The following is a 25,007-nucleotide window of genomic DNA, read 5'->3' as shown; positions in this document are numbered from 1 at the left end:
TAGCTGTGGGCTTATACTACGCGGTGTTAAGAAAAAAACAAGCACAAAAGGGATAAACCCTACTTGAGATTTGTGTTTTGAATGATAATGGATAATGGAAAGAAAGAAAACACCTCTTGGATTTTTATTTTATTTGGTTGCTGTCTCACCTTTATAACGACCTTCAAAATGCAGAGAACAAAATATTACTAAGAAGTAATCAATAATTTATTCCAGCAATGCCTGCTAAAACCATTAGGTTGCGGGATGTTGGGGAACAGGATATTTGCAAAGTGTTAAGTGCCCTCCACAGATTACTTACATAACCTTTACACTGAAGACAGGCAGAGCTCACACTTTAACAAAAGGGCCAATCTTTGCATTCTGGGACATCCTGATACTACGTACCTAGTTTTATGCTTCAATATATGCCAAAAATGCCTAATCTAAATATGAAGAAGGTTTTAGAGATAATTTCCAGTTAACAGAAAATGTTAGAGTTAGAAGACCCAATTGTAGAGTTTAGGATATTTTACAAAAAATAAAAATAAAAAATAAAAAATAACCTGATATCCCTCAAAATCAATGTTATAAAGGAATTTAAAGGTGGGGGGTAAATGATCTAGACCAAAAGAAATAAAAATAAAATACACACACTTGATTGGACACGGGTTCAATTTTGACCACAACAAGGAACTAGAAAAAGAAAAGGAAACTACACCCAAAGTTAGCAGAAGGAAGGAAATAATAAAGATTAGAGCAGAAGTAAATAAATAAAATAGAGACTAGAAAACAATAGAAAAATCAATGAACCTAAAAGGGGCTGAAGGATGGAGGGTGTGTGGAGATGCTGGCCAAAGAGTACAAAGTTCCTATTATGTGGGATGGAAAGTTCTGGAAACATTTTAAATTTTCTGAAAGAGTAGATCTTAAGTGTTGTTAGGACAAAAAAAAAAAAAAAGGTAATTATGTGAAATGACGTAGATGTGAATTAGCTTCATCATGGTCACCATTTCACAATTTAGATATCAAAACATCACGTTGAACATCTTAAATACACAGTTTTTAATTTGTCAATTTCATTTCAAAAAAGCTGTAAAAGAGGTTAGGAAAAAAGTAACTGAAATCTAAAACAGGTTAAGATGATACTATTCAATTTAGATGCTATAAATTATCAAGTCTTCTCATTCAAATGAATTAGACCCTAATACGTTCAAGGAACAACTAGTGTACTTTGTGTAATCAAGGAAAATGGCAAGGAAAAATAAAATATATAGTTTCAATTAGCCAAAAGTGAAGGGTGAAGTAGAAGTTCACGTCTGCAAATTATGCATCGGTAAGCTTGACACTCATCTTGGTCACTTCACAAAACCAGTGGTAAAGGGTAAAATACAACTACTCTAAAAAGGAAATCATGATTATCAGGACTTAAGGTTTCACTACACAGAGAGGGGTCAAATCAATCATTTCTGATTTAGCAGATTAAAAGACTTGATCAAATGATCAAGGGGGTTTTGTAGACATATCATATCTGGATTTAAGTAAGACAGTTTATAAATTTATCACTTTGAAAAATGTTTAATTTGTTTAATGTTAACATTCAGCAATCCAACAGAAGAGGAGAAGCCAGCAAAGGAATCTAAGGAGTACTGCATGAACTAAAAGAAAAACTGAAGAAAATGGTGCCATGGGATCCCAAAGAAGAGAAGGATTTCAAGCAGGAAAGAGAGAACAGTTGTGCCAAATGCTTCTCAGAAGGCTGGCAAGATGAAAATCAAGTTAAATCTAGTTTAAGATTGTAGTCACTGGTGACTTTAATACAAACCGTTTCACCAAGTGGTAAGGACAACTGGCCAAGGGAGTTGGGTCAAAATGATTCTAAAAAGAAAGATGGAAAAGTAGAGACAACAAACATAACCCTTTCAAAGCATTTACCTAAAAACACAAAGAGTTGGAGAAGGATTTTTGGAGGGGTACCGGTTTTTTTTGCAAGACTGACCTTGAAGAATGTTTGAATGTTAACAGAAATTATTGTGAGAGACAGTGAAATCAATGCTGTAACTTAAAAAGGGAATGAATTGAGCAGCAGGTTCCATACATACCAAGAGGAATGCAGATCATGAATGGAGCAGTCAATATAAGTATCAAATGTATGAGAAAGAAGGCTGCGTATGAGGGAAGAGATACATGTATGTTGGTGGATTTGGTAATTTATTTTTTAGATAACCTTGAAGTTAGGTCATTAGTTTAAAATTTGGAAAGAGGCAGAAGTAACTGAATATAAATGGAAAGAGCTGTGAAACAATCATCTGAAAGGATGAGCAAAAGGTAAATTTTAAAAATCTCAAAAACACCCAAAAGTGGGGTTTGGAGCCAAGACATGTTGTAAACAGTGGAAAGACTATCTAAAATATGGCCAACTTCTCATCAGAAGCAATGGTGGACAGAAGACAGTGGTACAACATCACTACCATGTTGAAAACTCAAAACCACCAGCCCCCAAGTTTGGATCAAGCAATAATACCTTCAAATCCAGGGTGAAAAATAAAGCATTTAGAGATAAGCAAAAGTTGAGCACATTTGTCACCAGCCAAACTACACTACAAAATACACTAAAAGTTGTTTTTCAGGCAGAGGGAAGCTGGTACCAGAAGGAAGACTGGAACTAGACGCTGGAGAAAGGAATGAAAACCACAAGAAATGGTAAATCAGTAAGTAAATATCGATTTTTTCCCTTCTCAATCTCTCTAAAAGACAAGTCTGTTTACAACACAAGGCAGCATCTGGAGGGCAAGAAGACAGAGGACGATAAAGATTGATGACATTAACTTCAAAGAATCCTTAGTATGAAAGAGGAAGGACAAAGATGACCAGGGATCGGCAAGAAGGTGAAAGAAAAGTAGCTCCCTCTATTCGTTTTTCCAACAGAAAGCTTTTATTGGTAGGGGCTGTCACTTTCACAATTATGATAAAAACATTACTATATCATGAAGCACCAAGCAAACATAATAGAATCCCCAATTTAGAACTGTTACAGATTACTCATCATACACAGTTCAATAAAACTAGGAACCTATGTAATATTTAAATAACAGACTCCAACTAAAGATTTTTAAATGATACAGGATCAGGAAAAATGGACATGAAAATAAAACACTTTTAAATTAAATATTACATAGCATACTATGGAAATTTTTTCTTCCTCAGATTCGGAAAGAATTTCACTTAAATACCAGCCATAGAGCCATTTTGAGGGCCTTTTCCCCCTAAGTTTTCCAATTTCTTTCATAGCTGTTTATCATTTGACTCACATTTTTTGTCTTGGTTCAATGTTTATAATTTATATTTTTGCTCTAAAATTATCTGTTGAATCCAGATTCTCATGTGTATTATATCCAACTTTATGTCACCTTATTTTAAAATTTGTTAGTTCGTTTATTTTTGTTCTTTTTAATTTACTATTGAAAACACTTAAGCTGATGGATTTACTTCTTAACAGGCCTATGATAATAATTCATCCAGTTTCCTATATAATACTGAAATCTATCTACTGCAAAGATGGATTGATAGGAGGTTGGGAAACAAACAAAAAAAAAAGGTTTTCAGGAGTTATTTCTATAAGTGAGACTATGGTCTCCTTTACCCCCAATTCACTTGAATGAAAGATCTACTTGGTCAAAAATAGAATCTCATTTACAGCTATACTGCCAGTAGGAGTCTGATAAATATTTGTTGGTAAGTGAATGAAACAGAAGAATAAGATAAGATGTATTCACGGAGGTACCAAAACAAATGAGAACCTTGAACTGATTCTTGAAAAAATTCGCCATCTGTTTGGTGGGAGAGGAAATGAATGGGAAAGGGCAAAGAAGTAAAGAGAGCAATATTCCAGGGCAGAGGAAATCAGAAGGTCCAAAGGGAAGAGACAGCTCGGTGCTCTCCCCTGCAGGTACACGTGTACAGCTGATGTGCAGATGGGAAGACAGAGCTCATGGAAGACGAGTCTTCACCAGCAGGCAAGTCCTCATCCTGAGGGGCATTTAGGACACTAATGATTTTGGGTTTTAGGCAATAAGCAATAAAAATCTAATAAAGGGTTCAAAGGAGCTGTGCGGCATGAGATTCATCCCAATATATGCTCTCTTAGAGGTGTAGTATCCGTGGTGACACAAAGCTCAGACTCTGAAGTGAAACCAACCTATGTGCCAATTCCAGCCCTCGCAACTTATCCTGAGTAAGTCACTTAACTCACAGTAACTAGATTCCTCATCTAAATAATGCAGATAACAACTCTTGAGACGAACAGTGAATTCAAAGAGCTTAGCACAATGCCAGGCATATATACACTATATGTTTACAGTTTTCATTGGTATGAGATCTCATGTCAACAAAAGCTAAAGTGCACTGGGTTTGTCCAGCAAGATTTCCCCCACCTGAATTTATTCGCAGGTTGATTCTATACACAGACCCTTCCCAATGGTGACAATTGTCCTTCCTCCTTCAGTTCATGTCTCAACTCTTCTTTTTCTCTTACTCCTGGATCTTGAGCCACTCCCCAAACAAGGTTAAGAACTATGCTCTCATCAAAAGCCAATTCAATTCCTCCTTGAACCCCCTCTACCTGACCCACCTCTACCTTTTAGCCATTTCCACTCTGTTTTCCTTAACTCTATTATACTGACCACAAAGGAAAATCCTTTCATTCTTAAGCTTTTGTTTACTGAAGGACAAACCTTTCTCCAGCCGATTTTTGGGAAACTTCACTTTCCCCTGTAGACTCTCCTTTTGTTTTCAAACTCTCTCAGAAGTCGCAAATTTACCCACATCCTCCAAAGCCTCAGCACTTTTCCTTATACTGTCTGCCATTTTCAGACTCTTGTTTCAGCACACTGAATCAATAACCCTCCTTTGGAGCGACAGTAGGTTTCTTGGGGGCTAGGACTCCTGGTTTATGGTCTTCCCTTCCTAGGATCCCTCTTGGTGATTTCTGCACCTGTGGGAATGAATCACGCAAACCCTGGTGTGGTACTTCCCAGACATCTTCTATATCAGTTCTCATCACATCTGTGGCCCTCACACATCACGTGGTAAGCCAGGGTCATCCTTGTCAGAACCTCCACCTACAATGGCATATTCTGGTATTACACCCTGTAAGAATAATCCCAGACGCTAATTCCTGCTCCCACTAAATCTACTCTTTAAAAAATTTTTTTAATTCTTATTTATTATTGAGAGATGGAGAGACACAGAGCATGAGCAGGGGAGGGATAAGAGAGAGGGGGAGACACAGAATCCGAAGCAGGCTCCAGGCTCTAAGCTGTCAGCACAGAGCCCAACCCGGGGCTTGAACTCTCAAACCCTGAGATCATGACCTGAGCCACAATCGGTTGCTTAACCAACTGAGCCACCCAGGCGCCCCAGCACGAAATCTACTCTTGAGCTTCCACTCTTGGATGCTTTCCTATCCTCTCAAGAGCTCAATCTCTAGTCTTCCTTCTTTCTTTACCCTGGAAACCACAGCCCATCTGTGAGTTTGAGCCCCGCATCGGGCTCTGTGCTGATGGCTCAGAGCCCGGAGCCTGCTTCAGATTCTGTGTCTCCCTCTCTCTCTGCCCCTCCCCCTCTCGCACTCTGTCTGTCTCTCTCTCTCAAAAATAAAATAAAAACATTTAAAATTTTTTTTCTAAATAAAAAAATAAAAATAAAACAACTCTAAGTGAATTCTATCTTAAACCAAAGTGTTAGCTTTTATCAGTGTTTACTGAAGATGTCCTTAGGTGAAATAGAACAATTAAATCTTAATCTTGGCATATTTGTAGAGTATATCTTATATTATTCATATAAATTTATGGCATCATATTTGGGGAGGGGAGGACAGTGGGTACCCATCACACTAGATATTAAAATAAAGGACTGCATTTATTTGGGGGTACTGTAAATCAGATCAGTCACACAGAGTATTAGGTCACATGAGCAAACCTAATTTAAAGATTACAGAAAACTAATAAGGCTCTTTTTGGTAGATGCACAAAAACGCTGAAACAAATCCTGCTAAAAGGATTTGATAAATTAATTAAAGCCGATTTGAGGATTACAAAATTTCAAGGCCACTGAATTTCACAAAGACCTTAACACAAAATATAATCTAACCTTTAAAGCCTTAGCAATAACAGTTTTCAGCATGGTTTTGATTAAACCATCCCTTTCCCTTCTTCCATTAAATAATCAAAATTAAGAAGTGACTCACTGTAAGTCATGCAATGCCTTTTACGGATGCTTAATGTAATCTGCACTGGATCTTTGGATTTTACATGACGGTACCACATCCAGAGGTGACGATACAGCTAGCTTAATTTGGCTCCGTGGAAATAACGCAGAATTAGGTCTCTAGTCGTGACTACTCAATTTGCCTTCAGAAGGGCACGTAGGCAACAGAGATGGATACAGAGAAGGATACAGGAGATGAGCATCTTTCATGGTGACCAAGTGGACATCAGCCATGTTAACTGACCTCTCTGTGTCTCCATTTCCTCATATCTAAAACTGTTTCCAGATGACAAATTGTTTTGTGGATATAATGAGCTAATATGTTATAAAGATCCTACTGGCATATAGAAAGTGCTCTATAAAGGTTAGCTGAAAGAAATGACCTTGGCACAAGGAAAACTACATCAGGTCACAAACCTGAGATTTTAACCTCATTGTTAGGCACAATTGCTCTGCAGTAAAACAGTTGTATGTTCACACTGATTTTGTCATTTACAGGCTGGGTGACCTTGAACATGACATCTAATCCTTCTGGGCCTCTTTTTCTTGTGGAACTTGGAACATAACAAATTCTTGATCCATAATAGTAACAGTAGTAATAACAGCATTAACCCAAAGTCTCAGAAAGAAGCCATCAACATGACCAACTGCATTTAATTTATCAGCCACTGGAAATTCCTAAGCTTTAAAGACATTAAGTCTGCCCTGGGTTCTAACTAAGTCCCATACCCATAAGACTTAGTCAACTGTCTGAAAACAAGACCCTGCAAAAGTGGTCTTGCTGAAAGAGTAAGAGAATATGATTACTAAGGGGAATATTAAGAAGTTATCTCGAGGCACCTGGGTGACTCAGTCGGTGACTGAGTCAGGTCGGACTTCGGCTCAGGTCACGATCTCACTGCTCGTGGGTTCGAGCCCTACATCGGGCTCTATGCTGACAGCTCAGAGACTGAAGTCGGCTTCGGATTCTGTGTCTCCCTCTCTCTCTGCCCCTCCCCCATTCATGCTTGTTCTCTCTCTCGCTCTCTCAAAAATAAATAAATATTAAAAAATTAAAAAAAAAAAAAAAGAAGTTATCTCATATAACGACCAGATCGGGGATATAGCTAGAGCACTGACAGGAAGAAAGACACAGTCTGTCTAGCGGAGAGAAAACTGTAAAGTCTAATACAGCACAGTTGTTAGGATGGTCGCAATAGGGCTCCCGTTGTCTCCACTCGGAACGTGAAGTACAAAGATATGCTACCACTGTGTCTTCACACTACAGTAATCAGTCAATGAAATCAATTCTGCCAAAGAATAATGACCTTCATAAGGAAGTTCAATCCAAGTTTTTAACAGGGCAAGTCAGCCAAAATTGCTAAAACAATGTTTCCACTCCACTACTGCTGTAGTCACACGTGTAAATGCATAGTGTACGTGCATATTGGGGCTACTAACTTTAATGTTTAAAGCACATGACTTTGGACTTACACTTTTTAAGTTTATTTATTTACTTCTGAGAGAGAGAGGGAGAGAGAGAGAGAGAGAGAGAGAGAGAGTTGGAGGGAGCAGAGAGAGAGAGAGAGAGAGAGAAAGAATCCCCAAGCAGGCACACTGTCAACGTGGAGCCCAATGCAAAGCTCAAACCCACAAACCATGAGATCATGACCGGAGCTGAAGGCAAGAAGAGCTGGCCACTTAACTGACTGAGCCACCCACGTGCCCCAATCTGGACTTTCAATTAGATGCATTTCAGTGAGAAATCCAACATGTAGAAATTTTTTAAAAATCATTCTTCGATATACCAAGATTTCTATACTACAGTATTCTAAAAATCAAAACGCAGACTTTAAAAATAGTAGCACGCTGCTGAGTCTGCCAAAATGTTCATGTTGTGATACATACCCTTAGGGAAACAGTTGGAACAGCCTTACGCCATTACACTAATCTACTGAACCCACTCATAATTGTTAGATAAACAACTTAGCTTTACATTAGATATGGGAGATGGGGCGAGTAATAGATACTTTGAAAGACACGGAAATTATTTTTCAGGATTATTACAACAAGAAAGGGTCTGAGCTAAAGAGAAAATACAGTACGCAGGACCCATTTGAATTACAAAAATCGTGTAATTACATGAAATGGTTATTTAACGTACAGCGTTTTATATTTATATCCCTTTTCCCCTCCATGATACTTAGCACACTAACTGGTGTTTACGGTACCCCTCAGAAATATTTGAGGAGGATGTGATATCAAGAAGTGCATTCTTGTGTGCTCAGACCAAGTCCCATAGAAGAATTATATGGAATCTATTTTAATGTATTTCAATACAGAAAAAGATAAAAATCCAAACAGTCATAAACATGGAAGTTCATCCTCAGGATACCATCTGAATTTGGAGGCTTCAATAAAAGAAGCCATGCATGGAGAAGGTCATCCCCAGGCAGCAAAAACGTGGCACACGTTGTTTACAGCCACTGGACCAGTGGAGATCCAGCCTCCATATCGGCTGAAAATCACTTTGTTTTCCTGCTAGTGGAAGCTCGGCCTCCAGACAGCAGCCGCTACTTTCAACTCATGTATTACAATCGACTAAGTATAGTCAATAACAAGAATTCTAATATGGCATACTCAGTTCTTACTATGCATCAGGAAACGCACTTTTCCTTAGAAGGAAGACTCAGGTCATGACTTAAAAGCAGAGGCAATAGAGTTAAACCACGCGGGTGGCCAGCCTGGCTCCATCATCTACTAGCCGTGCGACCTCTCCGTGCTTCGGTTTCCTCCTCTGTACACCGCACCTAATCACAGTACCTACCTCGTAAGTTTGTTGTGACGCAGTGCTCAGTTACGTAGGAAGCTGAATGCATAGTAAGGACCGTCTGCAGAGCCTGGAGGTGATCAAGGGGCATCAGTTTGTTGCATGGGAAAGGTATGGATGGAGCTTAGAAATGTATCTGGGCTGAAGCATCCACACCTGTGCGTGTGAGGCCTCTCGTGGTGGGGGACAGAGCCGAACACGAGAAAAGAAGTCACAAGCCAGAGGCCGGCTCCAACACCTGCCGTCCCCTTTCCAGCCCAGAACCTGGAGTGGTCCAAGAAGTTTAAACTCAGACCTGCACGGCCAAGTCATAATGAAGGTGACTTGGTTAAGATGGGAGAATAGAACATGTTTTATGTAACAGACCGTTAGCTTGGTTTATAGTTTCTAGATGTTTAGCCAAACATTATGTGGGCCTACCTGTACGCTTCTACTCCAGACCCTGCTAATGTTAGGGGAGGCTAAATAATACAGATATAAAAAATAGTAATAAATAACAAATAATAGAGCCACAGCTGAAACTAGAATCATTTCTCTCTTCCTCTCAAAAGAACTAAGGAGCTCAGTACCACAGAGAGAATGCAGTGACACAGTAATAGGAAAACGGCAGGGGAGACCCGCATCCTTCTTGATGGTGGGTTCAACCCAGGCAGACAGGCAGTCTCGCTCCTACGTCTCTGTGATCACTGTGAGATGATGAACCTGAGAAAGATAATTTTTCAAAACTCTGCTCTCTGGTACGACAGCTACCATATTTACTAGAAAATAGATGTCTCCAATGCTAGGCTTTTTCCTAATGAGACCCATATGCAGAAAGGAGAGAAGGTTGGCCACAGAAAAAAAAGCTCTACTTGTCAAGGCACAGGCCCCCACGCAGAAAGCCTGTTTTCACTTTGCAGCCCAGTGAGATGTTGACTTTATCATCAGTAGAAATGCCTGTGAGCCAGCCTGCGATCTCAGAGATCCGGGGTGGAGGACGCCGGCACACAGAGGGTGTAGCTTCGTCTCCACACCAACAAGGAAATCGCCAGCGTAGACGTGGGCTGCATTGTTTTCCAGCCTGGCAGCTTCTCTTATCAGAAGCCGGCAAGCTAAAAAGCAACGTGGGAGGTCTCCGAAGGCTACCTCTGTTCAGCAAAGCAAATGCCATATCAGTTTGGTTTGTGTTATAGGGATGGGCAGTGTGAATTATAATGAAGCTGAGGGCACTCTTGCTCCTTAGGAAAAGGAAAAGGAACTGGACCTGTGGGGCCTTTGTAGGAAAGGAAACTGCCAGTGAATCCAATCGGCACAGAAATCAATTTCTCACGGCCATAATTCAAGGAAACGGGGCAGTATGTAATGACGTGAACGCTCATTTTGCTTTTTAAGATTTGAACTTTCTTCTTGGCTACCATACTATGTTTCAAAACAGCTGGGATGTTTTCCTCTCTCATCTCCATCTACGAGCACTTTTGCTAACATGGGAATCTGTGAAACCCAGACTCACAGCATGACTCATTACTATTGTCCCCTTGACTTTTCTCACCAACTCATCCTGCATCATTTCCCTTCTCTCAAGAAGCAAAATCAGTGAGGAGAAAAATCAATGTTTTAAAACATACGCTGATCATACAATGAGAAATATACCAAGATACATTCGCTAATTTTGCTTTGACTTCCCACTAGCCCATATTTGGAAATTCATACACAAAGCATGTTCAAGTACAGAACTATATTATTCATGTAATAAAGCAATTAGTAAATTTCCATTGCTTCCCCCCCACACCGATACAGCTAGAAAAAGAAGTCTATGGATTTTGTTTTCTGATTTATATTTCCACCAAATGTGTGTCCTTGAGTCTTTTTATATATCTGCTATGAAGATAACGGTTTAATGCATTTTAAGGACCAATGGCAATGTTATTAAACATTATTAAGTATTTTTAAAAATATGTTCAGAATTTGAAGAGATGGGAAACTCCATGTAACTTTTTTATTTGACTGGACAGAGTATGACAGCTCTGACTTTGGTCGGATCAGCAGGCGAACAGCAATGCTTAGGTTAACCCTTTAAATACAGATACCAATGTTTTCATGGCACCTTTTCAGAGAAATTCAGGGGCAAAGATGTAGCACTTCACGTCATGTGATGGAAAAGAGGGGAAAACAGCATCATACTCTGGTCATCAGATCAAAATCTCTATGAGAAAGATGACACCATGACAGGATGTGGAGACACAGAGGGGATACTACAGAGGTAGGACTGAGGACTCTCTTCTAAACCAAACTCAATGCAGCAATGCAGAATAGTATGGAATCTAATCCATGGAATGGACTTAAGAAATCAGTGATGAGACCTTCTCATGTGACAAATGAGCAAACCGAGGACCAAAGGTTTCAGTACCTTCAGCAAAATGGCACGGAGTGGAGGAAGCCTCCAGACTTTGGATTTCAAGGGCAAGAGCCCGTGCCTCCCTGTCCCACTGTCAACAATGTTAATAACATACCATTAAGTATCCATTTTTTAGATAACAAAATCTTAGAAAGAATAACTTTATCAGCGATGCTTTTTCTTAGGGCAGAGAATTTATAAACACAAATCAGCATGACATCCCATCCATTTATTGCCACTTCTGGGTTTCCAGGACAGAGGCAGCGTCTCGCACAAGAAAAACGCCTGGACCGAGCAAGAAAGACCTCTGTACTGTCAATTAACCAGTCTTTCAGTCATGACAAAATTATTTGAACTTTTTTTTTTTTCATTTTAAGTTTCTTTGAGACAGAACAAAAGCAGGGAAGGGGCAGAGAGAGAGGAAGAGAGAAGGTCCCAAGCAGGCTCTGCACCATCAGCATGGAGCCCAAGGTGGGGCTCGAACTCACAAACCTGGAGACGTGAACGGAACTGAAATCAAGAATCCCACACTTAAGCGACTGAGCCACCCAGGCACCCATATTTGGACTTTCTGAGGTTCAGTTTTATCATGTATATAATCATGATAAAGATCACATGACCTGCAGACCTTTGTGAAAATTAAATTCGGTGACCAAAATGGAAATACCAAGCCCTGTGCCTGCCACCTAGGAGGCACCCACATGTAACACAGAAGATGAGGACATCACACCTGACATTTAAGTGGGGATATAATGAACTTTAAAAAAATAAACACCTAGAGGAAAATTCCAAACTGTTAAACAAACACCGGCATTTTAGTAGTGTGGTGATAAAAACGAAGAAAAGAGAGACTGAAGACTTTTTGGACCACAACAACAAAAAGAATGAGTGTGGGGCAAGGCACTGAGTCCGTGGAGAAGACGTCCTCAGCTGGAGATAGAGTATGTCGGCTGGACTTGGCGGGCAAAGCTGTCCCAGGCGTGAGAGAAAGACCAGAGCTCAGAGGGGCAGACGTGGACAAGAGGAGACCGTCGCAGGCCCAGGAGGAACGAGGAGGACAGTAGTGGCAACCTGTGGATCTGCCGCAAGAATCTGCGGCCCGGTAAAGGCCTTGAGTGCCAACCTGAGTGGTCTGCACTAGATCGCAGAGCAGAGGAATAACGGAACAAAACCAGCGATTTAGACACAAGCCGCCTGGCCATCAAGGGTGTGATGGATTATGTTAAGAAAACAATCTTCGGGCGGGTGGAGAGCAGGGACAAAGGCAGTTCAATAATCCCAGAAGGAGCGGATGTCAGCCTAAACTAGGATGATGGTGAAGAAGTCCAGCTTCTGGCCAAAAACCTACGTGCGATCTTTTGAGCCTGACCAAAAGCAGTTGTAAATAAAGGCTCTACCGGGCTGGCCTCAGGGGGAGAAGCCACCTTCCCTGCCCCAGGCTGGGGGGTGTGGCCAGTCTCGAAAGGGAGGTGCCCTCAAGGACTTGGCCCCCTGGCCAGACTTGCTTTGATGCATATCTGCAGTGTGAGCCCAGGGCCCTCCCTACAGAGGCCTCTTTGTGCAAGGCTTGCCACTGAGGCCTTCCCCTGGCACCTCTGGGGGCAAGGGGTGTGCCTGGAGATACATCGTTCAACGCTGACTCAGTAGCCAGAATTTTCCCCCGGGTACCCCTGCCCTCCCCATGCACCCTCCCATCCCCCCTCTCCTGGGCCCACAAAGTGGCAGGTGTCTTTGTTCCGGAGTTAGGACACAACCCCCCCCTCCTGTCTGGGAGGGTACATCTGGTCCTCACCCAGCGCTGTTCCGTGGGGGGGAATTTTCCCAGTGCTTCTCCTACCTCAGAAAGTGATTAAAAGCTCGCCTGGTACTTTCATTTGGCTTGTTGTCTTAATTGACTACTCCAACACCTGGCAGCTCAGCTCTTGACAGGTGGCAAAGGGAATTAAAAAAAAAAAAATGTTCAACCTACAAGAGACCCTAGTTCTAATTGCCATTCTTGTTTTTAAGCAAATCTCCTACATTCTCAGTCACCACAAATGTAAACTATGTTTACAAAACATTAGAGAAGGCTTATTAGAATATGAAAATTAGCTTTAAGTTCTTGCAGCAATGATCAGAGCAGTATTTCAAATGAAATATAAATTGCTAATGTATATGCAACGTACTAAAAACCAGTACTTCCGGTGGGGACTAATCTGAACAAAACTTTCACGTCACTAGCATCCGTGATGCAAATTGAGAAGTCCAGAGATCTCTAACCTACCGCATTTCAGAAACGTTACTGAAAAATAATAAACTATGTGGACCTAACGTCTCATACAACTAGGACGATGATGAAGTAGCTGACATCTATTTAAGATCAGAGATAGGGGTAGAGGGTGAGAAGTGGGTTTATTTCCCTGCACTGTGCCCATCGCTGGCATTGAATATTCAAGTGCATGCAGAAATCAGGGCGCAAGAGATACCGGGCGCCTGTTGTGGCTTTTTGTGAAAATACTGCCGCAGAGCGATTGCCAGAGAAGCTCACCGTCAGTGTTTCTGCAAGGCTAGCAGCTCGTCTCCGGGATGGGCTGCTCGCTTCCCCTAGTGCCTGAGTCTCATGGCTGAGGACACGGTCACTCCTACAGCGACCAGGTGTGAATGAAGGAGGGACAAGGCTCTCGTGTTCTCTTCCACTTTGTGAATTCTGATGCATGCATTAACAAGTGACATTTAGGATGGAGACTCTGAGGAACAGGTCTTTTTGGTCATGTCGGATGTAAGCTTTTTACAATATAACCGTGTATTTTCCCACTCAAACTATTGAACTGTACCACTTTTCAGAACGTGATCAAATCGTTGCTTCGTATCACACTTTGTTGTTTTCCTAATGTGATTACTCGGGCACCTTTTCTGTCACTGACTGTTTCCTGCTGAATACTTATTTAATATAAAGACCTTAAAACTGGCTTTTTGAATTTTAAAGCTATACTCAAAGCCATACTCAAAGCTATACTCAAATTATACTCAAAGCCAAAGAGTCCGGAAGAAGTAAAACGAAGGAAAACTGGGTGAGCTTTGTTTTTCTGGTTGCAAAGGGCCCGTAGCCAGTGAGGATGTAGGTGAAGGGCAGAAGCAGGTTACACTGATCCCCTGGGAAGCTCACTGTACCTCCATCAGGAAGGGTCACCATTTATGAGCAGAGACAGAATAGAGCATTCACAAATCACTAATCCCTATGAAAAGGACAAAGCGGGATTTAAAACCCAAAGTTTGAGAAACATCTAAGGACACGTGAACTTTTGCATGCAATGTATTTTCTTTTACAGAAGCTATCTTTCACTTAGAAATGGGAGAAAACCTCCCTCATGTAAATTAAGCTTGTTTTACTCTGATTTTGTAAAATCTGCCCTAATCCAACAAGCCCTATGCCGGCACCAAGGGCTGGATATAACGAATGCTTGCTGCTGTTGTAGGGATGATTTCAAAGCACATTGTTAGACACACATCTGCACAAACATACACTGCCAACTGCATGACTTTTTTATTGTAAGCTACAGAATCAAACAGTAACCTCGCACTGACATCCAGGAGTGAACTGCCTTTCTCATGCACGTACAAATTATTTTACCACAAATTTAAATTCCCTGCCTGCCTTCCGTGTTTTCTCATTTATTGCCCAGCTATACATTTTGGAAACTGTGATGGAGATTTTTTTTTTTTTTTAATTAAGTGAGAAAATAAAAATTCATCCTTGCTTGAGTACAAAATGCCTCAAGTTCCTTGTAGGCTAATGGGGAGGATTATTATTGTTACAGTTCAACAAACTCGTCACTTTGACACAACTAGAGGTGATTTCTCCTCAGCTGGTCCTAGGCAGGCGAGAGGAAGCCCAGCCCAGCTACAGACAATGACTGACACCTGCTGGATAAGAAGAGCCATGAAAAGCAAAAAGTTCAAGCACGCAAATGCTGACAGTCAACCATTCTAGAATCCATCCATGTCTACGATCTGTAACACAACCAGGCTGGTATAAATCCTCAGGAATAAAAGGGTAACGCGGTGTCAGGGGAGGGAGACAACGCGTGCTTCTGTGGTGTTGCATTAGGGCAGGTCCAATCGAGGGAGACCCAGAGCAGTTAAAAAACCTCTGTAAATACTGTGTTTCTGTTGCCTGCAACTTTCTATATCTTAGTGTTGATTTCTTTAAGCTAATGGGTTCCCATCAGCTCGGCTCTGCCTGGTCTTTGCGAGCAATCAAATGATCTTTGCAAATCTAGGACCAAGAAATTAATCAGAATCAATCACTACAGGGCTCAAAGTACAACGTGGTCCCCAGCTGGAGAAATCCCTGTCACCAGACTTTGTTCGTCCATTGCTTCAACTGGGCTTTCAAGCTTATTTTCCATCTTAAAAACGATTTCCTAATGAAGTGAGGGGATGGCTACTGAAAGCCTACCGTGTCGTTTCATTTAGGCTGCACTACACTCCCAAGAAGTAGACATTTTTCATTTCTTTTATAGATAAGCCAAGCCAAAGATGTGCGGGAACTTGTCCAAGATGACACAGGTTGTAGGAGGAGTAATTAATGCTTTGGTTCTACCTTACCGCAAGATCGGAACTTTTCACTGTGCAGACTGGTTCAAGGGACATGATATTTTCATATCTTCCGGTGCCGGTACCATTTCATGCCACCTTTTAACTGTGCAACTTTTATTAACGATAATAAGGATTGTCCATAAACACTAATGGGAGACCCTGATTCTTTATTCACAATCTGGTTCTGCATTTGGACACTGTCTATGAGCAAGTACTTTGTAAAGACCCGCAGACCATTAAGACTGTATTTAACAAGGAAACGAGAGCCTGTCTTGGGTACGCCTGGGTGGCTCAGTCGGTTAAGTGTCCACCATCGGCTCAGGGCATGATCTCATGGTTCACGAGTTCGAGACCCACATTGGGTTCTGTGCTGATGGCTCAGAGCCTGAAGCCTGCTTTGGATTCTGTCTCTCTCTCTCCCTCTCTCTCTCTCTCTCTTAAAAATAAATTAAAAAAAATTTTTTTTAACGTTTATTTTTGAGACAGAGAGAGACAGCATGAACAGGGGAGGGGCAGAGAGAGAGGGAGACACAGAATCTGAAATGGTCTCCAGGCTCTGAGCTGTCAGCACAGAGCCCGACGCCGGGCTCGAACTCACGGACCGTGAGATCATGACCTGAGCCGAAGTCGGACGCTTAACCGACCAAGCCACCCAGGCGCCCCAAAAATAAATTTTAAAAGAGACACAGAGAGAGCCCTCCTTTCCTTCCTCTCCCAAGTACACATTTAACATGTACTCTGGATCTCCAGTTTCTTTGCTTGTACAATGACTGAGATGGATTAGGTAATCTCCTAAGATTTCTTCTGAATGTATATTCACAGCAAAGAAAAACAAGCTGAGCTGTCAGGTTCCTTATTATGCTGGAATAACACACTCAGAGAATCAATAGATACTATACTCCCCATTCAGTAATTGAAAGAAGTACTGTTTATTTTGCAGAATTTTTGTTTTTGTTTTAATGTCTTATGACAGTTGAAGTGAAACTAAGTACTCAGAGGTAGTCTATTTTTACATACAAACATAGCCACTCAGGATGTTTTCTCGCCTGGTATAAAATTTGGAAAATGGAGCCCCTAGTCTTTCAGTGGTTTGGAAATGCTTATTCCACCTGTACAGGAAAATAGCTATGATCAAAACTTAACAACACATGTAAAGATGACCCAAGAATTATGTTTTACAATAAAGAGATAATTTCTGTAAGTTACAATAAAAATATCAAATATAATACAAACATCATATCAGCTCTTAAGAAGTCAACTGTGTTTTCAAATTTCCAGGGGCTAAAAATTTTTATCATTTTACCTCCAAAATGGGAAACAGTGGTCTGGACATCGTTTTAAATATTAACGTAGAAGGGAAGAGTAACACAATATAAATGTGTTCTATAATTACTCAAATTCTTGCATTAAATATACAAGGGGTTGAATCTTGAACTCAGATAGTACCATCTAGTGGAAATCAACCAAAAATGCTAGCTTTCTTTTGCTATTCCTCCCAGTGGCTAGCTAACTAATGCAGTGGTCAAGGATCGGAGGGGATCTCCATGCCATAGGTAACAAAAATGTTGGCAACGAAAATGTTACTTGCTTAAGAATAACTTAAACTGACTTATGAAATATGCTGAACAGAAAGTTCTAAAAACATAAAAATCTGTGAGCTTATCCTTAACAGTCTCTCATACAAGATGTTGATAAATGTTCTCACAAGAGGTGAAATATTATGTGTGTGAAGTGTGTGCACACAAGTATAAATATGTTTATACACACACACACACATATATATGTATGTATATTTCACCCATTCATTGGCAATCATCCTTTAGAGTTTCTTTTATTCTCTATTTCTGCCACTGTACATTTACCCAGAGCAGTCTTGTGCAAACCCCTGTGCTTAGCTCAACCTTCCGTGCACTGACAGCCAACCGAGCCCAGGGTTACAACCACCTTTCTCTTTCTTGCTGCTGCTGATGTTGCTTCCTGAATCATCCAGGACACCCGGTTCACGCTGCATTCACTTCCCTATGGTTCCATTTGTGCTACCGTATTAAAAAGAGGCCCCCTCTGATGCAATGTGGCTCTCTAATTCCCTTCGAAGCTAACTCTGGGTATTGGTAAGACCGTGTTTGGTGAAGATGAAAAATTGGCTTCTTGATAAAGTGGCACCAGAAAGAACAGCCCCTACAGGAGCGAGCAGACTCGCTCCGTATCCCCGACAGCAGCCATGGTCAAGATTAAAGAGAATATAGGTCTATGGGAGTTTCAGACCTGAAAGTTGGCTGATAACTTCATACTGTTCTGCATATATAGGTTACAAATAATTCTCCAACTCTGATTACAGAACTCAGAGCCTCCTCTACCTCTCAGACTCTCTTGGATTATGAGTAAAAAATAAACTGGGCGTCTGGGTGGCTCAGTCAGTGAAGCGTCAGACTTTGGCTCAGGTCATGATCTCACAGTTCGTGAGTTCGAGTCCTGCACAGGGTAAGCTCAAGCCTCCCTTCGGGTGAGCCCCATCTCTCTCTGCCCCTCATAAGATTCTCTCTCTCTCTCTCTCAAGCCTCCCTTTGGGTGAGCCCCACTTCTCTCTCTGTCTCTCCTAAGATTTTCTCTCTCTCTCTCTCTCTCTCTCTGCTCCTCACTCACTTGTGCTCTCTCCCTCTCTCTCAAAAAAAAATTTTTTAATAAATGTATATTGTTATTAAACAACTGAAATTTGGGGGTAATTTGTATTTTGGCATAATCCAGACAACCCTGATAGAAACAAATAGTTAAATATAAAATAAATAAAGCAACTCCTAAATCTACTTCACTGGGGAAACAAGCATACCTTAACATGATGCAAGCAAGGGAGCGAGGTATTACCCAGTCTCTGTGCATCACGCAAGCCCAACCTTTCCTGAGGAAGCTGTGTATGCTGAATATGCCTGCGACTTTCGGACACAGTGACTGAACAAGGGCCCCAGAGTCCATGGATATTTAACCTCTCTGACCTCTCATTCCTGCCTTGCTTCATCATGTACCTGCAACATATTTCTGCTTGATAATAAAGATAAATATTCTCAGTCAAGAGAGTAACTTCCTCCCAACATGTGGATCCCAAAAGGGCCAGGTTCCTGTTTCAATGTTCAGTTCAATAGAACCATCTTTGTTTCTTTGGGGGGTGGCGGGGGCTGGGGGATGCTTATCTCTGGAGTGTAGGGCCTTTAGAGCAGAGCAGTGATGAGAAGGACAAGAAGCACCCCAGGGTCATTAGTGTAAACAGGAAAGATGGCCCCTTCTGCATTCCTAGACTCTGATGATGGCCATGAAACACAGCACCACCTGCTGGTTCTGAGTATGTATTGCATCCTATCAGAAAGTACCACCAGCTTGCAAATGTTGCAGGTCAGGTGACTCTATAAATTAATCTTCATAAAGCCATTCCACCATTATAAATGACCAGCTATTCTGGATATGCTTATTTTATTGCACAAAAATCAGCCTTACTTCTTTTGCCCTAAAACAACTTCCTCATTCAGAATGTGTGTCATAAATGATACTAATACTGCGAATTAGGTATTCAGAAAATTCACAGCTGGTGTCAAAAAACACCAATCTGTATTCAAAATAAGTTTCCATTCCAGCAACGGCAAATCCCTGCTTTCTTCACCTTAGAAGGGGTCCAATATAACCAAGTGACCCCTAGGCGACAGGACTGCCCCCCATTTTCCTTGGCATAACATGATATTACGGGTCGACCATCCGTTGGTCAGTGCCACTGGGACTCTGAGTAGTAAGCAGGGGTAGTAACCACTTCTCGTGTGGCAAGCACGAGGGATCTTTGTGGTTGAACCCATGAAAACCCGCCATCTTTGCTAACATGGCCACTTTGTCCTGAACCCATTGAACAAGAACCAGAGGAGAGAAAAACAGAACCTAACATCTGTAAGACACTTGGTCATTAAGACCTATGTCTTCAGTGAGAGCCCTTCAGTGAGCATTTACTTGAGTCACTAACGTTTTACATTCTTGGCACAGTCTTGGACGTCCTTCCACACACTGTTCCCTAATCTTATCTGCCACCTATTCTCCAATTTTACTCCTTCCAGGAGCTGATCGAGCATCCAAGCCATGAGCAAGTCCCCAAGAATTGGTGTACATCCATACCTCTTGCACCCTCTCCATCCAGAGGAAGTACATCATGAGAGTCACTGAGATTTCCTCCTCCATCATCCCAAGGCCATCTCTGGGTACCCTAACGCTAAAAGCCTATCACTCCTAACTGATGCCAGAATGTCGTGTAGGACCATCTAGAAGCCAAATTCAAAAAATTGTTCCCTCTGGTAACTCAGTATAGGTCACAGATGTGGACTGAAAAAGGGATGGATGGCAGGGAGCTTATTGGTTCATCCAGAGCTTGTATGAGCCCATATAATCCCTTCGGTTTAATGTTGGAGAACTGGAATGGCTTAAGGCTTCACGGATCAGAAAAAAACGTATTTTATGAGGTGCCCCTCAAGTCTTACAGTTACCTGGTATTTCAAACCCTGATAGTAAGCCAGGAATTATTCTGAAAAGAGTATTTGCTTTCTGAAGAGAGCAGAGTTTTGCTCCAAAACCCCAAGGGCATTCACCCTAATTCACCTACCAGAGCCAACCACAGGCTCCACACGGCCCCCCGACCAGATGCAGACTCTCACGGCCCCACTGGATCCACCAGGACGTGTGGCGGAATTGCTTGCGTAGCAAACTGGGCAAACAGAAGGATCTTCTTTTATTCTGGGCCACATTCAGAGCCATCAGCCCTGGAATTACTGGTTTATTGAGTATTTGGATTGGAGCGGCACCTAACTACGGTATATGTTGTCTCGTAAACCAAAGATGCCCAAGAAGAGAGGGTGCTTTCCCAGCGGCAGTGGATACAAGGGGCTACTATGTGCCTTTCACTTTAGAAGTGATATACTGGGGCACCTGGGTGGCTCACTTCGTTAAGTGACTGACTTGATCTTGGCTCAGGTCATGATCTCATGGTTCGTGGGATCGAGCCCCGCGTCAGGCTCTGTGTCGACAGTGCAAAGCCTGCTTGGGATTCTCTCTCTCTCCCTCTCTCTCTCTCTCTCTCTCAAAATTAAAAACAGAAACAAATGAAAAAACTTTAAAAATGACACATTATCATGACCCAGATTTCTGAACCCACGGACACTTCACCATAGTGGCAGTTCCCAGAAATTTGTGGGGGAAAAGCTCCCACCCTCTGATATGCATGTATACGAATAAGCTGGTTCACAAAATCTTATCAACATAATGTCACCAAAGTTCTAAATGGGTATTATCCATCCTGTAAGACGGTGATGTAAGGAGGCTCCCTGCTGACTAAATCATAGCAGGAAAAAACAGAAAACACCGATGCCCGGAAGCAAGACAGTAAAACTTACTTTAATGTAAAATCAAACTTCTGGCTTATTGGGCACTAGAGAAAGAGAAAAATGCGCTTACCAGGTCAACAGCTCCATAAAAGTTGCCAAGGGCTGTTTTCACTCCAGCAAAGAGATTCCTGCAAACTTGATTTGCCACCGGGTTGAACCACATACCCTAGGAGGCTCTCCTGCCACAGTACAACTAGATCCTACGTAAAGTAAATAAATGCACCGTTTGCACTCACTGTTCATGAGTTCGAGCCCCGCGTCGGGCTCTGCGCTGACAGCTCAGAGCCCAGAGCCTGCTTTGGATTCTGGGTCTCCGTCTCTCTGCAGCTCCCCTGTTCACTCCCTCCCTCCCTCCCTCTCTACTCTCAAAAATAAGTAAACATTAAAAAAAATTTAAGATTTGGAAAATAAACATTTAAACAAGAAATCTTCTTAAAAATTAAACAAATAGGGGTGCCTGGGTGGCTCAGTCGGTTAAGAGTCCGACTTCGGCTCAGGTCATGATCTCACTGTCCATGGGTTCGAGCCCCACGTCGGGCTCTGTGCTGACAGCTCAGAGCCTGGAGCCTGTTTCAGATTCTGTGTCTCCCTCTCTCTCTGACCCTCCCCCGTTCATGCTCTGTCTCTCTCTGTCTCAAAATTAAATAAATGTTAAAAAAAATTTTTTTTTAATAAAAATTTAAAAAATTAAACAAATAAATACATGAATAGATAATGATGGACAGCAGCAGCATGTAGGTCACAAGCAGGTGAACAGCTAGTGTTCGTAGATCGCATACACCTGCCACTCTCCTAGATGCTGGGACTACAGCAGTAGACAAACACCCCCACCTCTCCTGGAGCTTACGTTTTTTAGACCTTACATTCCTAAGTATTCATTTATGAATCCTAAGAATTTGTTACATATGCATGGTACTATTTCAAGGTTTACATGATTCTTTTAAAAATCAGTGAATTAGGGGCGCCTGGGTGGCTCAGTCGGTTTAGCGTCCGACTTCAGCTCCGGTCACGATCTCGCGGTCCCTGAGTTCGAGTCCCGCGTCGGGCTCTGGGCTGAAGGCTCAGAGCCTGGAGCCTGCTTCCGATTCTGTGTCTCCCTCTCTCTCTGCCCCTCCCCTGTTCATGCTCTGTCTCTCTCTGTCTCAAAAATAAATAAACGTTTAAAAAAATCAATGAATTAAAAAATTAGGATCACCTGGGTGGTTCAGTCGGTTAAGCATCTGACTCTTGATTTTGGCTCAGGTCATGATCCCATGGTTTGTGAGACTGAGCCCTGAATCACTGGGCTCCACACGAAAGAGCAGAGCCTACTTGGGATTCTCTCTCTCTCCCTCTCTCTCTCTCTCTCTGTGTTCCTCCCGTGCTCACATGCACACACTCTCTCAAAATAAACTTAAAAAAAAAAATCAATGAATTAAAAATTAAATAAAAATTAAATACAAGAAAAAGGCTCAATCCAAAATAACACAAGAGAAAAAATAAGCAAAGAAATAGATTGTCCTTACAGTACAAAGAGAACAAGTCCAAATACACTGACATTCATATAATGACCAATGAAAATTGGATTTTAAAACCCGTCTTAATCTATTTAGCGCCTGGGTGGCTCAGTTGGTTAAGCGTCTGACTTTGGCTCAGGTCATGATCTCACGGTTTGTGGGTTCGAGCCCCACACCGGGCTCTGTGCTGACAGCTCAGAGCCTGACGCCTGCTTTGGATTCTGTGTCTCATTCTCTACCCTCCCCCAGTTGTGCTCTGTCTCTCTCTGTCTCTCAAAAATAAATAAATGTAAAAATAAAAAATGTTTTGAAGAGATCTCTCTAAAACATCAGGACCCCAAAAGGATGAAAGTAAAATGCTTGCATGCTATTTACTGTAGGGCCACACCATCTACTGTTCTAAGTTTGTTGTTCAGACTGCCCAGAAAATACCGTATTTTGCATACTGTTAGTGGGTCTGTTTTTACTCGGATTTTCAGTGACCTCTTAAAACTTCCTTGTTTTAAAGAAGAATAAACAAAAGAAAATAAACAAAACTTCCTTGTCTTGTTTCAGTGAGAGGGGATTTAGTGGCAAGGTGCACACACATGCGATAAAAACAGATTTATTTCTGTTAGCCCCTCTGAAAGATGGATAATTCTTTTCTTTGACACTGGTTTTTGAGTCTGGGCTCAGTTCATGAGATTAGATACTGCTTTCCCTTACCTCAACACTCTCAAAGGCTTTATCAATTTCCATGTGAGGGAAAACTAAATGCATTGACAAGTGCCCTTTCTACAGGTAATTTTTCTTTACAAACTTGAGCCTTGCGCAACTGTGAACCTGACACAGCGATCCCATACAGCGCGCTTGCTTTCCCCAACGACACCACCAGAGGGCACCAAAACTCCAGCAATCAGCAGACCACCAGCCTTTGCGAACAAGACCATCGCCAAGGATTTGATTTTTCCACAGCCTTGCACCTGAACACAGCTGCGCAAGGTGAAGAATTTCCATTTCATGAGGGTCATATGAAATGCCAGGGCATCAAGGCGCAGAGACGGCACTGAGCCCAGGGCCCTGAAGGCTCTTTGCGAAATGATTTGGCCCTACAACATTTTCCTGCAGAGAAGTTAAATTTTAAAACCAAGAAACTCGGAAAAGCGCCTTGGTGAAGATGACTTCCCTCGCTAGTGGTTTTACAGGTTCAAATGAATAAAAACCGTTTCACTTACGTACAAAATTCTCCGCCTGTGCCGCCTCACTTAAAGAATTCACTGAAGCCGCGAGACAGGGATACATTGTTTCTTTCTCCCATTAAACTTCGTAGAGCTTGTTGGGCCTGGGTTCCTCCCACTGCCAGTTGTGGAAGATGTTACCAGGAGGCAAACCCGGCCCCAGGGACCGTACAGGGGACCTCGTTGTGCTGGCACCCGGCCCAGTGGACTCAGTCCTCCCCAGTACATGCACACCCGGGGGGGAAGGGTGCTTTATACATTACGCACAGTAAGAGACTAAGGACAATAGCTAATGATCACACAGGACAACGAGAACCATCCTGTTAAAGCTATGGGACCGTGACCTCTTTCTCACACTCTTACTACGCTCACGCCTGCGGCTGGATAAAACACGCCGGCAAGAAGGAAGGGAGTGACGTCAGCATTTGACGTAAGACTGACGTCCTGACGCTCAGCGGGAAGGCGGAGCCTCTGCCTCAATCCCAGGGTCTCCTCCCCCCCCCTCCTCCTCCCGCGGCGAAGGGGAGGCTTCTGATTTCCTAATTAGTAAGGGTGAGCACCCCGGGGGCGCTTTCACAACCTGTTAACAGTGTTGCTGCCGGTATAGGTCATTATCGATCGGAAAGGTCATCGAGGATTTTGAGTAGATACATGGCAGGTGGAGAGAAACACCATGAGGCCCTGACTTAAATAAAAATATTCAGAACCTGATGGAAAGTATGTTAATACTGGTTTCATTGAATTTGTTATTGCTGTGATATAACCCAGGGTGAAGAGCTGGTGGTTTGTGAACTGTCAATCTTTAAGTTACAAACTATAAGTCTGGGGCGCCTGGGTGGCTCAGTCGGTGAAGCGTCCGACTTCGGCTCAGGTCACGATCTC

General features: G+C 42.1%; 1 long non-coding RNA gene across 1 annotated transcript in view; it reads right to left on the bottom strand.

Annotated features, from left to right (window-relative positions):
* LOC128776482 (uncharacterized) overlaps window positions 1-21,609 on the bottom strand; it is a 101,269-nt gene extending 79,660 nt beyond the window's left edge. Inside the window, exon 1 of the long non-coding RNA XR_008421528.1 lies at window positions 21,483-21,609. This is a non-coding gene — a long non-coding RNA (uncharacterized LOC128776482). The remainder of the gene's footprint in view (window positions 1-21,482) is intronic.
* Window positions 21,610-25,007: the final 3,398 nt, after the last annotated feature.

Source organism: Panthera pardus, unplaced genomic scaffold (assembly GCF_024362965.1).
Source record: "Panthera pardus isolate Hobbes unplaced genomic scaffold, ASM2436296v1 HiC_scaffold_13, whole genome shotgun sequence".
NCBI lineage: Eukaryota > Metazoa > Chordata > Mammalia > Carnivora > Felidae > Panthera > Panthera pardus.
Note: the sequence above shows the minus strand (reverse complement) of the source record. Positions and strands in the feature narration are given on the sequence as shown.